The sequence below is a fragment of the Schistocerca serialis genome, chromosome 1 (genome assembly GCF_023864345.2).
Source record: "Schistocerca serialis cubense isolate TAMUIC-IGC-003099 chromosome 1, iqSchSeri2.2, whole genome shotgun sequence".
Lineage (NCBI taxonomy): Eukaryota > Metazoa > Arthropoda > Insecta > Orthoptera > Acrididae > Schistocerca > Schistocerca serialis.
In genome coordinates, this window is record NC_064638.1 from 427,115,070 (window position 1) to 427,130,311 (window position 15,242).

A 15,242-nucleotide genomic window follows, 5' to 3' on the forward strand; every position below is an offset into this window, starting at 1 on the left:
AAGGGCTAAAGCGCGACGCGTGATTAAAGAGAGCAAACGACGGTCATGGCAATCGTTCTTGAACTCCATCTCCCGCTCCACTAGTTCTACGAAAGTATGGGAAGCCATCAGGAGGATTTCCGGGAAACTCGGCCAGCTACCCGTCACGGCCTTGCTGCATCAGGGAAGTCTCCTCACGGCGCCGAGAGACATTGCCCAGACACTGGCCATGCATTTTGCGGAATCTACCGCCACTATTAACTGTGATCCAGATTTCTGCCGCTACCGCACTGCCGTCGAGAGGGGTCACTTGGACTTCCGGTCTCCTAATTCTGAACCCTACAACTGCCCCTTCACAATGTGGGAACTGGATTCGGCGCTGTCTGTGGCTCATGATACTGCGCCTGGTCATGATCAAATCCGGTATAGCATGCTGCGGCACTTGTTACTGCCTTCCAAGGAAGTTCTCCTGAATTGTTTTAATATGATATGGTTATCCGGCACGTACCCTGACTCGTGGAGGGAAGCGATTTTGATACCCCTCCTCAAACCAGGGAAGGACCGAACGCATCCCAGTAGTTATCGAAGTATCGCCTTGACGAGCTGTGTCGGGAAGACGTTGGAACGCATGGTCAATCGTCGCCTGGTTTGGCTGCTCGAGACCAGGCAGCTCCTTAGCCCCTCTCAGTGTGGCTTTCGGAGATGGCGTTCCACTATAGACAACTTGACCCTGCTTGAGGCGGCCATCCAGCAGGCTTTCCTGCGTAACCAGCATTGTCTAGGTGTATTCTTTGACATTCATAAGGCGTATGACACTACTTGGCGCCGCCATATCCTCAATCAACTCCATGAGTGGGGCTTTCGTGGCCGTCTCCCCATCTTCATTCGGTCCTTTCTTTCCCACCGCCTCTTTCGCTATAGGGTTGGTAATGTGCTATCTGATTTGTATGTGCAGGAGAATGGTGTTCCTCAGGGAAGCGTTTTAAGTGTCACCCTCTTTGCCGTCGCCATTAACGGTATCACGTCCACTATCCGGAGTCCTGCCCAATGCTCCTTGTTTGTGGACGATTTTGCAGTTTTCTGTACTTCCTCCAGTCTTGTCACTGCTCGTCGGCAGTTGCAGCTTACGATACAGCGATTAGAGGCATGGACTGTGAAGACGGGTTTTACCTTTTCTGCCGACAAATGTGTGTGTGTTCATTTTAATCGTTCTCGACGTCTTTTTACCTCCCCTGCATTGCGTCTGAGGGACACCATTCTTCCTTTTAGCGACACTGTGCGGTTCCTGGGCCTCACTTTTGATTCCAAACTGTCGTGGTTGCCTCACCTTAAAGACCTCAAGGTGCGGGCCCTGAAGGCACTGAATATTTTGAAGTGTCTGAGCCATCGGTCCTGGGGAGCAGATCGGGCACGTCTGCTGCAGTTTTATAGGGCTTTCGTCCGATCGCGTCTTGACTATGGTTGCACCGTGTATGGGTCAGCAAGGCCTTCGTATCTGAAGATACTTGACGCAGTACACCATGAGGGTATCAGGCTGGCCACTGGTGCCTTCCGTACCAGTCCCATCCCCAGCCTGTGTGCTGAGGCAGGGGAACCGCCGCTCGCCATCCGGCGGCAACTCCTCATGGTGCGTCGGGTGTGTCAATTCCTTGCCTGTCCTACATCCCCTGCGTACCCTACCATTGCCCGACCGCCTCTGGAACGTCTCTTTTCCAGTCGTCCCAGGGCAACGAGACCATTTGGGATTCGTGCCAAGCATTTGCTTGAGTCCCTTGGTGTGGAGCGTGTGGGCCCCCAACGACAAGGTTTTACTCGCCTGCCTCCCTGGTTGCTCCAGAGGCCCAGCGTCCTTTTAGACTTGTCGGAGTACCGGAGGAGCTGCACTCCTGCGTTTGTTTTTACCGCCTTATTTTATGATATTTTAACCCAGCATCCCGACCATGTACCAGTATTTACAGATGGCTCTAAACAGGGGGACTCTGTTGGTTGTGCTGTTGTTTTCCCCGATCGAGTCGTCAAGTTACGGCTTCCTGCGGCGTTTACCATCTTTGATGCCGAATTGTTTGCGATCTTGCGGGCATTGGAGCAGATGAGATGTGTTCCCAGTCGTAAGTTCCTCATCTGTTCTGACTCCCTGAGTGCCCTTCAGACCATGCAACACTTGTACCCAGCGGATACGGTCGTCCAGAACATCCATGATGCCCTACTCCACCTGCAGCGGCAGGGGAAGGAGGTTTCCTTCTGCTGGGTGCCGGGGCACGTGGGTATTAGGGGAAACGAGCTGGCGGATGTGGCTGCCAAAGATGCATGTTCCCTCCCTCACGTTGTTGACTGTGCCGTCCCTCTCCATGCTGTTACCTCCCTCCTGCGTTTTCGCGTTATGCGTCAGTGGGAAGAGGAGTGGCTGGCAGTCGGTGAAAATAAGCTGCGTCTGGTCAAGGCCACCACGCGGCCATGGCGTACGTCCTACCAGTCATGCAGGCGGGATGAAGTTCTCCTCACTCGCCTCCGCATCGGGCACAGTCCCTTCACACATGGTTTTTTACTCCGGCGGGAGGATCCCCCAATCTGCAGTGCTTGTGGCGTCCAGATTACTGTCCGCCACATTTTACTTGACTGTCTTTTTTTCTCTGACCAGAGGGCGGTGGTTTCTTTGCCACCGGATTTGCCCTCTATTTTGAAAGACGACGCAACGTCTGTGTTTAAGGTTTTACGGTTTTGTGTCCTGTCCAATTTGTTGCCACGGCTTTTAGGGAGAGGTTTTTAATGTGCTGCTGGATGACTGGCTCACCCAGATTTTAGGTAAGCGGTCCGCCAGTCACGAATACCTCCTTGTTTCCCTTCAGTTTCTGTCCTCCCTTCCTTGTGTTTCCTTTCCTTTTTTAGTGCACACCTTCTCCTCTTGTTTTGCCTCTGTACGTGAGGATTTGGAACTGTGTCAGGTCTGTGTCTTTTCGCTGTTCCCCTTGTTCGCTGTTCGTCTTAGTCCCTTCACTGCATGTGTTCCTGTTTTTATGCGTTTGGGCGCTGATGACCTCGCTGTTTAGCGCCCGTAAACCTCAAACACACACACACACACACGCTAGCGGCGTTCAAATGGGAGTCGCAGTTTACTCCTCGACATGGAGGGTGGTACTGGGCTGTTGACGAGTGCTCTCGTATTTTGTCGTTCCCTCCGGCACTTGCCTTTGCGATGTTTTCGACGGTCGCCTGTTGCCATATCGGCCCGCACCACCATGTGTGACTCCCACATGTGGAGCGTACATGCTGCAAGCATTTAGGCCCTGACACAGCGGTTTTTCATCTCTGGCGGTACTCCGCAAGGATACCGCCCTTCGATTGTGCCATTCCAGCACTAATTGAAGTGCTAGATTTTCCGGCCTGTTAGGAGACCGCTCCTGCAAAATGTGCGAGGAGATATTTGCTGGTTGCGAGCTACCCGCCGATTTTCTAGCTGTACGTATTGCCCTTAATCCAAAGGTCACAGTCGACTGTCGGGCTAGAGACGTACGTCCCATCACCGTTCTTAACACTGTTTATAAGTTGGTGGCACGAAGTGTGGCTTCACGTCTTAAACAGGTAATGAATAAGGTACTTTGTCCCACTCAATCATGTGGCGTTTCGAATCGAACCACCTTCACCGCTGCTTCTATATACCGTGATGCTGTCTTACTCACCCACCGCCGACGCTCGAACCCCGGCTGCAATTGATCCCTAGATTTCGCCGGTGCCTTCGATAGGGTCTCCCATCCTTACCTGCTGGCCGTTATGTCGCGGATGGGTTTCGGGGAGCACTTCATAAGAGTCATCCGGCACTTCTTGGATGGAGCAAATTCCACAATCATTGTGAACGGCTGCAGATCACGACCAATTCCCATCAGACGATCAGTTCGACAAGGGTGTCCCTTGTCAGTGTATTTTATCGCTTTGGACCCCGCGCTGCGTGACATCGGACGAATGGTCGATGGTGTTCCTTTCCCAGGCGTCACCCTCCGCAGTGTGGCATACGCGGATGGTGTAGGTGTGTTTGTAGCAAACGCCAGGGACATCGATTCAGTTCGCCGAGTCCTCCACGTTTATGAACGAGCATCCGGTGCCATGTTAAAAGTCAACAAAATGGTGCTAATCCCACTAGGACCACGATCATTGACCATCGAGCGCCCATGGTTCCGGATTGTAGGGGAACAACGTATCTTGGGTCTTGAGGTGACTGCCTGTCCGCAGCGCATCTTAACACTCACGTGCAGGCGGATTCTCACGCGCATCAGAGGACTTTGCGTGAGTCACACTGATCGACGACTCGACCTCCATCATTGAATAGAACTGATTAATACTTACATCCTATAACGGGCATGGTATGTAGCACAACTCCTTACGCTACCGAAACAAACCAGCAGAGCCATCTCACAAACAGTATATTGCCTGTTGTGGCGGCATGCACTATTCAAAGTTGATGCACAGACTTGTACACTGCCAAAGGTCGATGGTGGCCTTGGACTCATTGACTTTCCCCGCAAATGTGCGGCAATCCTGATTCACCGTATCGCCACTTTGCGTGAGATTGACCCAGGTGGGACAACAGCGGTGCTTTTCGACCGTTATCGCCCACAATCGGCGCGTGAACCAGTATGTTTGACACATATTACATTCTGGATGACGGCAGTCAAGGTCTATTACCTCAATCAAAGTTACGTCCTAACAGTGGCCACCGACAAGGCACGCACATCAAAGCGCCTTTACTAGGCGCTTCGAGAGCCAGCCCACACCACATAAATTGGAGGACAGACGACCATCGGTCATCTGGCACCAAGCTTGGGCTAATATCAACCACCCAGCCCTCCCCACAGAAGTTTCAGCGCTATGGTATCGCGTTGTAAACAATTTAATACCCACTAATCATCGCTTGGCGGCCATCCGCCTATGGCCCTCGGCTGCTTGCGGCCGATGTGGTGACGTAGACACCAGAGAGCATCGTCTCTTATGCCCTCACGTCACAGAAGTGTGGGACCTTGCACGTGTGCTATTAGCGCTGATCGGTGGAACTAAACTGGACTATGTGCCAATCGACTGGTTCCTTACGCCTGATATTCAGACCAACCCCCGAAAACGACATAACGTAGTGGTGTGGCTCTTGGGCCACACCATTTTCACGATCTATGACCTTTGCCTCACAGATGCTGTCTCTTTCATGGACTACCTTTGGAGCCAGCATCGCCTGGCGGAATGTGACCGGAAATATACCATTACTTTTGCAAGATTTCTAAAAGTTGCAATGGTTCATGGTTATCAAAAGGCGGTCCAGGCTGAGTAAGGCACCTCGTATAAGAATTGCCCGAGTGTACCCCTGGATCTTTGTCACTCGGACTTTCAAACTACTCTTGACTTAACCATACCCCAGGTTTGATATTGGCCTTCTGGGCATCACTAGAGTAGACTGCTCTATGATACTGATAATATGGAAATTGGTAACATGGAAATTGTGTGAACGTTGTATGAAAAATTATTGGAAAATTGGAAAACACATAATCTATCTTAGGGGATTATTACTTCGTTAATTCTATGGGCTATGGGATTATCTCGCCAGTTTCGTTTGAGTGTGCTACCGTCGCTGTTTTTTTTTGCCTTCATTTCTGTCTTTATTTATTTCTTTCTATTTAGTTTTTAACTTCATCACTTGCCTCACACCTGCAGAGGGAAGTGTGTTTCTGAGGAGTGTGTCGTCGCCCCCTGAGGCATAGCAGAGTATGCCTCCGCTTTTATTTTCGGTTTATGGCAATAAGTCTTGCTGCTAACAACACCCTGCTTTACGTGCTGCGTCGACACTAGAGGATGGCGGCATTTTTGGAGAGGAAAAGGTAGGGCTATAGGGGAGGTAGGAGGGAAAAAAAGTGTAGTATCAGTTCTTATCAGCTTAATATCTGATACATCCTGCATTGCACGACCAGAATATTAAACTCATTTTTGGCTTATGACGGAGTGCACTAGAGGATGGCGGCATTTTTGGAGAGGAAAAGGTAGGGCTATAGGGGAGGTAGGAGGGAAAAAAAGTGTAGTATCTGCTCTTATCAGCTTAATATCTGATACGTCCTGCATTGCACGACCAGAATATTAAACTAATTTTTGGCTCATGACGGAGTGCTAGGGGCTTGCTCCACCTCTGTCGCGGGTTGGCCCGGCATTGCAGTACCGTCGGGATCGGCCCACCTAAAATTAATTAAAACACAGCCTGAAATGGGTTAACATTCTGCAGTGATCAGATATTCCGCTGGTAGCAAAACTTGTCGTAGTTGTTGATGTGCCCAGTAGTTAGTTGCTTACACACCACGATTTCTTTTAATTAATTTAAAATTATCTTAAGATTTTTTTTTTTTTTTTTGGTGTTAGCCAGACCGCACTTGCAGCCGCATTACGCTAGGCTGGTAATTTATGGTGGCACATGACAGTGCCTTCGGATGCCTCGTTAGCGTCTCTTATGGTCCTATCGCAGATAATTTTAATAATATTTTTTGGAGTTATAACCTTAGCTCCTCGCGAACGTCGTCGTCGTCGTCGTCGTCGCCGCCGCCGCACGCACGCAGAATACATGGTACACACGCACACACACATATGCAGTAGGCGGTGGACGATGTAAGGACTCGGCTAGGTGTAGCTCGCGCCAGTATAGCTCGCGCCGGCCTGGCGCTGCTGTGGGGCGGCCTCACGGCTTCTCCACTGGCCTGGCAGCTAGCGGCGTTCAAATGGGAGTCGCAGTTTACTCCTCGACATGGAGGGTGGTACTGGGCTGTTGACGAGTGCTCTCGTATTTTGTCGTTCCCTCCGGCACTTGCCTTTGCGATGTTTTCGACGGTCGCCTGTTGCCATATCGGCCCGCACCACCATGTGTGACTCCCACATGTGGAGCGTACATGCTGCAAGCATTTAGGCCCTGACACTGCGGTTTTTCATCTGTGGCGGTACTCCGCAAGGATACCGCCCTTCGATTGTGCCATTCTAGCACTAATGGAAGTGCTAGATTTTCCGGCCTGTTAGGAGACTGCTCCTGCAAAATGTGCGAGGAGATTTTTGCTGGTTGCGAGCTACCCGCCGATTTTCTAGCTGTACGTATTGCCCTTAATCCAAAGCTCACAGTCGACTGTCGGGCTAGAGACGTACGTCCCATCACCGTTCTTAACACTGTTTATAAGTTGGTGGCACGAAGTGTGGCTTCACGTCTTAAACAGGTAATGAATAAGGTACTTTGTCCCACTCAATCATGTGGCGTTTCGTATCGAACCACCTTCACCGCTGCTTCTATATACCGTGATGCTGTCTTACTCGCAGTACACCATGAGGGTATCAGGCTGGCCACTGGTGCCTTCCGTACCAGTCCCATCCCCAGCCTGTGTGCTGAGGCAGGGGAACCGCCGCTCGCCATCCGGCGGCAACTCCTCATGGTGCGTCGGGTGTGTCAATTCCTTGCCTGTCCTACATCCCCTGCGTACCCTACCGTTGCCCGACCGCCTATGGAACGTCTCTTTTCCAGTCGTCCCAGGGCAACGAGACCATTTGGGATTCGTGCCAAGCATTTGCTTGAGTCCCTTGGTGTGGAGCGTGTGGCCCCCCAAACGACAAGGTTTTACTCGCCTGCCTCCCTGGTTGCTCCAGAGGCCCAGCGTCCTTTTAGACTTGTCGGAGTACCGGAGGAGCTGCACTCCTGCGTTTGTTTTTACCGCCTTATTTTATGATATTTTAAACCAGCATCCCGACCATGTACCAGTATTTACAGATGGCTCTAAACAGGGGGACTCTGTTGGTTGTGCTGTTGTTTTCCCCGATCGAGTCGTCAAGTTACGGCTTCCTGCGGCGTTTACCATCTTTGATGCCGAATTGTTTGCGATCTTGCGGGCATTGGAGCAGATGAGATGTGTTCCCAGTCGTAAGTTCCTCATCTGTTCTGACTCCCTGAGTGCCCTTCAGACCATGCAACACTTGTACCCAGCGGATACGGTCGTCCAGAACATCCATGATGCCCTACTCCACCTGCAGCGGCAGGGGAAGGAGGTTTCCTTCTGCTGGGTGCCGGGGCACGTGGGTATTAGGGGAAACGAGCTGGCGGATGTGGCTGCCAAAGATGCATGTTCCCTCCCTCACGTTGTTGACTGTGCCGTCCCTCTCCATGCTGTTACCTCCCTCCTGCGTTTTCGCGTTATGCGTCAGTGGGAAGAGGAGTGGCTGGCAGTCGGTGAAAATAAGCTGCGTCTGGTCAAGGCCACCACGCGGCCATGGCGTACGTCCGACCAGTCATGCAGGCGGGATGAAGTTCTCCTCACTCGCCTCCGCATCAGGCACAGTCCCTTCACACATGGTTTTTTACTCCGGCGGGAGGATCCCCCAATCTGCAGTGCTTGTGGCGTCCAGATTACTGTCCGCCACATTTTACTTGACTGTCTTTTATTCTCTGACCAGAGGGCGGTGGTTTCTTTGCCACCGGATTTGCCCTCTATTTTGAAAGACGACGCATCGTCTGTGTTTAAGGTTTTACGGTTTTGTGTCCTGTCCAATTTGTTGCCACGGCTTTTAGGGAGAGGTTTTTAATGTGCTGCTGGATGACTGGCTCACCCAGATTTTAGGTAAGAGGTCCGCCAGTCACGAATACCTCCTTGTTTCCCTTCAGTTTCTGTCCTCCCTTCCTTGAGTTTCCTTTCCTTTTTTAGTGCACACCTTCTCCTCTTGCTTTGCCTCTGTACGTGAGGATTTGGAACTGCGTCAGGTCTGTGTCTTTTCGCTGTTCCCCTTGTTCGCTGTTCGTCTTAGTCCCTTCACTGCATGTGTTCCTGTTTTTATGCGTTTGGGCGCTGATGACCTCGCTGTTTAGCGCCCGTAAACCTCAAACACACACACACGCTGTCTTACTCACCCACCGCCGACGCTCGAACCCCGGCTGCAATTGATCCCTAGATTTCGCCGGTGCCTTCGATAGGGTCTCCCATCCTTACCTGCTGGCCGTTATGTCGCGGATGGGTTTCGGGGAGCACTTCATAAGAGTCATCCGGCACTTCTTGGATGGAGCAAATTCCACAATCATTGTGAACGGCTGCAGATCACGACCAATTCCCATCAGACGATCAGTTCGACAAGGGTGTCCCTTGTCAGTGTATTTTATCGCTTTGGACCCCGTGCTGCGTGACATCGGACGAATGGTCGATGGTGTTCCTTTCCCAGGCGTCACCTTCCGCAGTGCGGCATACGCGGATGGTGTAGGTGTGTTTGTAGCAAACGCCAGGGACATCGATTCAGTTCGCCGAGTCCTCCACGTTTATGAACGAGCATCCGGTGCCATGTTAAAAGTCAACAAAATGGTGCTAATCTCACTAGGACCACGATCATTGACCATCGAGCGCCCATGGTTCCGGATTGTAGGGGAACAACGTATCTTGGGTCTTGAGGTGACTGCCTGTCCGCAGCGCATCTTAACACTCACGTGCAGGCGGATTCTCACGCGCATCAGAGGACTTTGCGTGAGTCACACTGATCGACGACTCGACCTCCATCATTGAATCCAACTGATTAATACTTACATCCTATAACGGGCATGGTATGTAGCACAACTCCTTACGCTACCGAAACAAACCAGCAGAGCCATCTCACAAACAGTATATTGCCTGTTGTGGCGGCATGCACTATTCAAAGTTGATGCACAGACTTGTACACTGCCAAAGGTCGATGGTGGCCTTGGACTCATTGACTTTCCCCGCAAATGTGCGGCAATCCTGATTCACCGTATCGCCACTTTGCGTGAGATTGACCCAGGTGGGACAACAGCGGTGCTTTTCGACCGTTATCGCCCACAATCGGCGCGTGAACCAGTATGTTTGACACATATTACATTCCGGATGACGGCAGTCAAGGTCTATTACCTCAATCAAAGTTACGTCCTAACAGTGGCCACCGACAAGGCACGCACATCAAAGCGCCTTTACTAGGCGCTTCGAGAGCCAGCCCACACCACATAAATTGGAGGACAGACGACCATCGGTCATCTGGCACCAAGCTTGGGCTAATATCAACCACCCAGCCCTCCCCACAGAAGTTTCAGCGCTATGGTATCGCGTTGTAAACAATTTAATACCCACTAATCATCGCTTGGCGGCCATCCGCCTATGGCCCTCGGCTGCTTGCGGCCGATGTGGTGACGTAGACACCAGAGAGCATCGTCTCTTATGCCCTCACGTCACAGAAGTGTGGGACCTTGCACGTGTGCTATTAGCGCTGATCGGTGGGACTACACTGGACTATGTGCCAATCGACTGGTTCCTTACCCCTGATATTCAGACCAACCCCCGAAAACGACATAACGCAGTGGTGTTGCTCTTGGGGCACACCATTTTCACGATCTATGACCTTTGCCTCACCGATGCTGTCTCTTTCATGGACTACCTTTGGAGCCAGCATCGCCTGGCGGAATGTGACCGGAAATATACCATTACTTTTGCAAGATTTCTTAAAGTTGCAATGGTTCATGGTTATCAAAAGGGTGGTCCAGGCTGAGTAAGGCACCTCGTATAAGAATTGCCTGAGTGTACCCCTGGATCTTTGTCACTCGGACTTTCAAACTACTCTTGACTTAACCATACCCCAGGTTTGATATTGGCCTTCTGGGCATCACTAGAGTAGACTGCTCTATGATACTGATAATATGGAAATTGGTAACATGGAAATTGTGTGAACGTTGTATGAAAAATTATTGGAAAATTGGAAAACACATAATCTATCTTAGGGGATTATTACTTCGTTAATTCTATGGGCTATGGGATTATCTCGCCAGTTTCGTTTGAGTGTGCTACCGTCGCTGTTTTTTTTTTTTTTTTTTTTTGCCTTCATTTCTGTCTTTATTTATTTCTTTCTATTTAGTTTTTAACATCATCACTTGCCTCACACCTGCAGAGGGAAGTGTGTTTCTGAGGAGTGTGTCGTCGCCCCCTGAGGCATAGCAGAGTATGCCTCCGCTTTTATTTTCGGTTTATGGCAATAAGTCTTGCTGCTAACAACACCCTGCTTTACGTGCTGCGTCGACACTAGAGGATGGCGGCATTTTTGGAGAGGAAAAGGTAGGGCTATAGGGGAGGTAGGAGGGAAAAAAAGTGTAGTATCTGTTCTTATCAGCTTAATATCTGATACGTCCTGCATTGCACGACCAGAATATTAAACTCATTTTTGGCTTATGACGGAGTGCTAGGGGCTTGCTCCACCTCTGTCGCGGGTTGGCCCGGCATTGCAGTACCGTCGGGATCGGCCCACCTAAAATTAATTAAAACACAGCCTGAAATGGGTTAACATTCTGCAGTGATCAGATATTCCGCTGGTAGCAAAACTTGTCGTAGTTGTTGATGTGCCCAGTAGTTAGTTACTTACACACCACGATTTCTTTTAATTAATTTAAAATTATCTTAAGAAATTTTTTTTTTTTTGTGTTAGCCAGACCGCACTTGCAGCCGCATTACGCTAGGCTGGTAATTTATGGTGGCACAGGACAGTGCCTTCGGATGCCTCGTTAGCGTCTCTTATGGTCCTATCGCAGATAATTTTAATAATATTTTTTGGAGTTATAACCTTAGCTCCTCGCGAACGTCGTCGTCGTCGCCGCCGCACACACGCAGAATACGTGGTACACACGCACACACACATATGCAGTAGGCGGTGGACGATGTAAGCACTCGGCTAGGTGTAGCTCGCGCCAGTATAGCTCGCGCCGGCCTGGCGCTGCTGTGGGGCGGCCTCACGGCTTCTCCACTGGCCTGGCAGCTAGCGGCGTTCAAATGGGAGTCGCAGTTTACTCCTCGACATGGAGGGTGGTACTGGGCTGTTGACGAGTGCTCTCGTATTTTGTCGTTCCCTCCGGCACTTTGCCTTTGCGATGTTTTCGACGGTCGCCTGTTGCCATATCGGCCCGCACCACCATGTGTGACTCCCACATGTGGAGCGTACATGCTGCAAGCATTTAGGCCCTGACACTGCGGTTTTTCATCTGTGGCGGTACTCCGCAAGGATACCGCCCTTCGATTGTGCCATTCCAGCACTAATTGAAGTGCTAGATTTTCCGGCCTGTTAGGAGACCGCTCCTGCAAAATGTGCGAGGAGATTTTTGCTGGTTGCGAGCTACCCGCCGATTTTCTAGCTGTACGTATTGCCCTTAATCCAAAGGTCACAGTCGACTGTCGGGCTAGAGACGTACGTCCCATCACCGTTCTTAACACTGTTTATAAGTTGGTGGCACGAAGTGTGGCTTCACGTCTTAAACAGGTAATGAATAAGGTACTTTGTCCCACTCAATCATGTGGCGTTTCGAATCGAACCACCTTCACCGCTGCTTCTATATACCGTGATGCTGTCTTACTCACCCACCGCCGACGCTCGAACCCCGGCTGCAATTGATCCTTAGATTTCGCCGGTGCCTTCGATAGGGTCTACCATCCTTACCTGCTGGCCGTTATGTCGCGGATGGGTTTCGGGGAGCACTTCATAAGAGTCATCCGGCACTTCTTGGATGGAGCAAATTCCACAATCATTGTGAACGGCTGCAGATCACGACCAATTCCCATCAGACGATCAGTTCGACAAGGGTGTCCCTTGTCAGTGTATTTTATCGCTTTGGACCCCGTGCTGCGTGACATCGGACGAATGGTCGATGGTGTTCCTTTCCCAGGCGTCACCTTCCGCAGTGCGGCATACGCGGATGGTGTAGGTGTGTTTGTAGCAAACGCCAGGGACATCGATTCAGTTCGCCGAGTCCTCCACGTTTATGAACGAGCATCCGGTGCCATGTTAAAAGTCAACAAAATGGTGCTAATCCCACTAGGACCACGATCATTGACCATCGAGCACCCATGGTTCCGGATTGTAGGGGAACAACGTATCTTGGGTCTTGAGGTGACTGCCTGTCCGCAGCGCATCTTAACACTCACGTGCAGGCGGATTCTCACGCGCATCAGAGGACTTTGCGTGAGTCACACTGATCGACGACTCGACCTCCATCATTGAATCCAACTGATTAATACTTACATCCTATAACGGGCATGGTATGTAGCACAACTCCTTACGCTACCGAAACAAACCAGCAGAGCCATCTCACAAACAGTATATTGCCTGTTGTGGCGGCATGCACTATTCAAAGTTGATGCACAGACTTGTACACTGCCAAAGGTCGATGGTGGCCTTGGACTCATTGACTTTCCCCGCAAATGTGCGGCAATCCTGATTCACCGTATCGCCACTTTGCGTGAGATTGACCCAGGTGGGCCCGCATCTCGTGGTCGTGCGGTAGCGTTCTCGCTTCCCACGCCCGGGTTCCCGGGTTCGATTCCCGGCGGGGTCAGGGATTTTCTCTGCCTCGTGATGGCTGGGTGTTGTGTGCTGTCCTTAGGTTAGTTAGGTTTAAGTAGTTCTAAGTTCTAGGGGACTGATGACCATAGATGTTAAGTCCCATAGTGCTCAGAGCCATTTGAATTTGACCCAGGTGGGACAACAGCGGTGCTTTTCGACCGTTATCGCCCACAATCGGCGCGTGAACCAGTATGTTTGACACATATTACATTCCGGATGACGGCAGTCAAGGTCTATTACCTCAATCAAAGTTACGTCCTAACAGTGGCCACCGACAAGGCACGCACATCAAAGCGCCTTTACTAGGCGCTTCGAGAGCCAGCCCACACTACATAAATTGGAGGACAGACGACCATCGGTCATCTGGCACCAAGCTTGGGCTAATATCAACCACCCAGCCCTCCCCACAGAAGTTTCAGCGCTATGGTATCGCGTTGTAAACAATTTAATACCCACTAATCATCGCTTGGCGGCCATCCGCCTATGGCCCTCGGCTGCTTGCGGACGATGTGGTGACGTAGACACCAGAGAGCATCGTCTCTTATGCCCTCACGTCACAGAAGTGTGGGACCTTGCACGTGTGCTATTAGCGCTGATCGGTGGGACTACACTGGACTATGTGCCAATCGACTGGTTCCTTACCCCTGATATTCAGACCAACCCCCGAAAACGACATAACGCAGTGGTGTGGCTCTTGGGGCACACCATTTTCACGATCTATGACCTTTGCCTCACCGATGCTGTCTCTTTCATGGACTACCTTTGGAGCCAGCATCGCCTGGCGGAATGTGACCGGAAATATACCTTTACTTTTGCAAGATTTCTTAAAGTTGCAATGGTTCATGGTTATCAAAAGGTGGTCCAGGCTGAGTAAGGCACCTCGTATAAGAATTGCCTGAGTGTACCCCTGGATCTTTGTCACTCGGACTTTCAAACTACTCTTGACTTAACCATACCCCAGGTTTGATATTGGCCTTCTGGGCATCACTAGAGTAGACTGCTCTATGATACTGATAATATGGAAATTGGTAACACGGAAATTGTGTGAACGTTGTATGAAAAATTATTGGAAAATTGGAAAACACATAATCTATCTTAGGGGATTATTACTTCGTTAATTCTATGGGCTATGGGATTATCTCGCCAGTTTCGTTTGAGTGTGCTACCGTCGCTGTTTTTTTCTTTTTTGCCTTCATTTCTGTCTTTATTTATTTCTTTCTATTTAGTTTTTAACATCATCACTTGCCTCACACCTGCAGAGGGAAGTGTGTTTCTGAGGAGTGTGTCGTCGCCCCCTGAGGCATAGCAGAGTATGCCTCCGCTTTTATTTTCGGTTTATGGCAATAAGTCTTGCTGCTAACAACACCCTGCTTTACGTGCTGCGTCGACACTAGAGGATGGCGGCATTTTTGGAGAGGAAAAGGTAGGGCTATAGGGGAGGTAGGAGGGAAAAAAAGTGTAGTATCTGTTCTTATCAGCTTAATATCTGATACGTCCTGCATTGCACGACCAGAATATTAAACTCATTTTTGGCTTATGACGGAGTGCTAGGGGCTTGCTCCACCTCTGTCGCGGGTTGGCCCGGCATTGCAGTACCGTCGGGATCGGCCCACCTAAAATTAATTAAAACACAGCCTGAAATGGGTTAACATTCTGCAGTGATCAGATATTCCGCTGGTAGCAAAACTTGTCGTAGTTGTTGATGTGCCCAGTAGTTAGTTGCTTACACACCACGATTTCTTTTAATTAATTTAAAATTATCTTAAGAATTTTTTTTTTTTTGGTGTTAGCCAGACCGCACTTGCAGCCGCATTACGCTAGGCTGGTAATTTATGGTGGCACAGGACAGTGCCTTCGGATGCCTCGTTAGCGTCTCTTATGGTCCTATCGCAGATAATTTTAAT

The 15,242-nt window shown here is 50.3% G+C and overlaps 1 non-coding gene and 3 pseudogenes across 1 annotated transcript; all 4 read left to right on the forward strand.

The window, feature by feature from the left end:
* Positions 1-5,816: 5,816 nt before the first annotated feature.
* LOC126424109 (U2 spliceosomal RNA) lies at positions 5,817-5,961 on the forward strand (annotated as a pseudogene).
* Positions 5,962-5,995: 34 nt separating this feature from the next.
* Positions 5,996-6,188, forward strand: LOC126422834 (U2 spliceosomal RNA). The gene has a single exon (XR_007576124.1). It is a non-coding gene; the product is annotated as a U2 spliceosomal RNA (small nuclear RNA).
* Positions 6,189-11,048: 4,860 nt separating this feature from the next.
* Positions 11,049-11,261, forward strand: LOC126421517 (U2 spliceosomal RNA; annotated as a pseudogene).
* A 3,482-nt stretch (positions 11,262-14,743) lies between these two features.
* Positions 14,744-14,956, forward strand: LOC126421528 (U2 spliceosomal RNA; annotated as a pseudogene).
* The last annotated feature ends 286 nt before the right edge of the window (positions 14,957-15,242 follow it).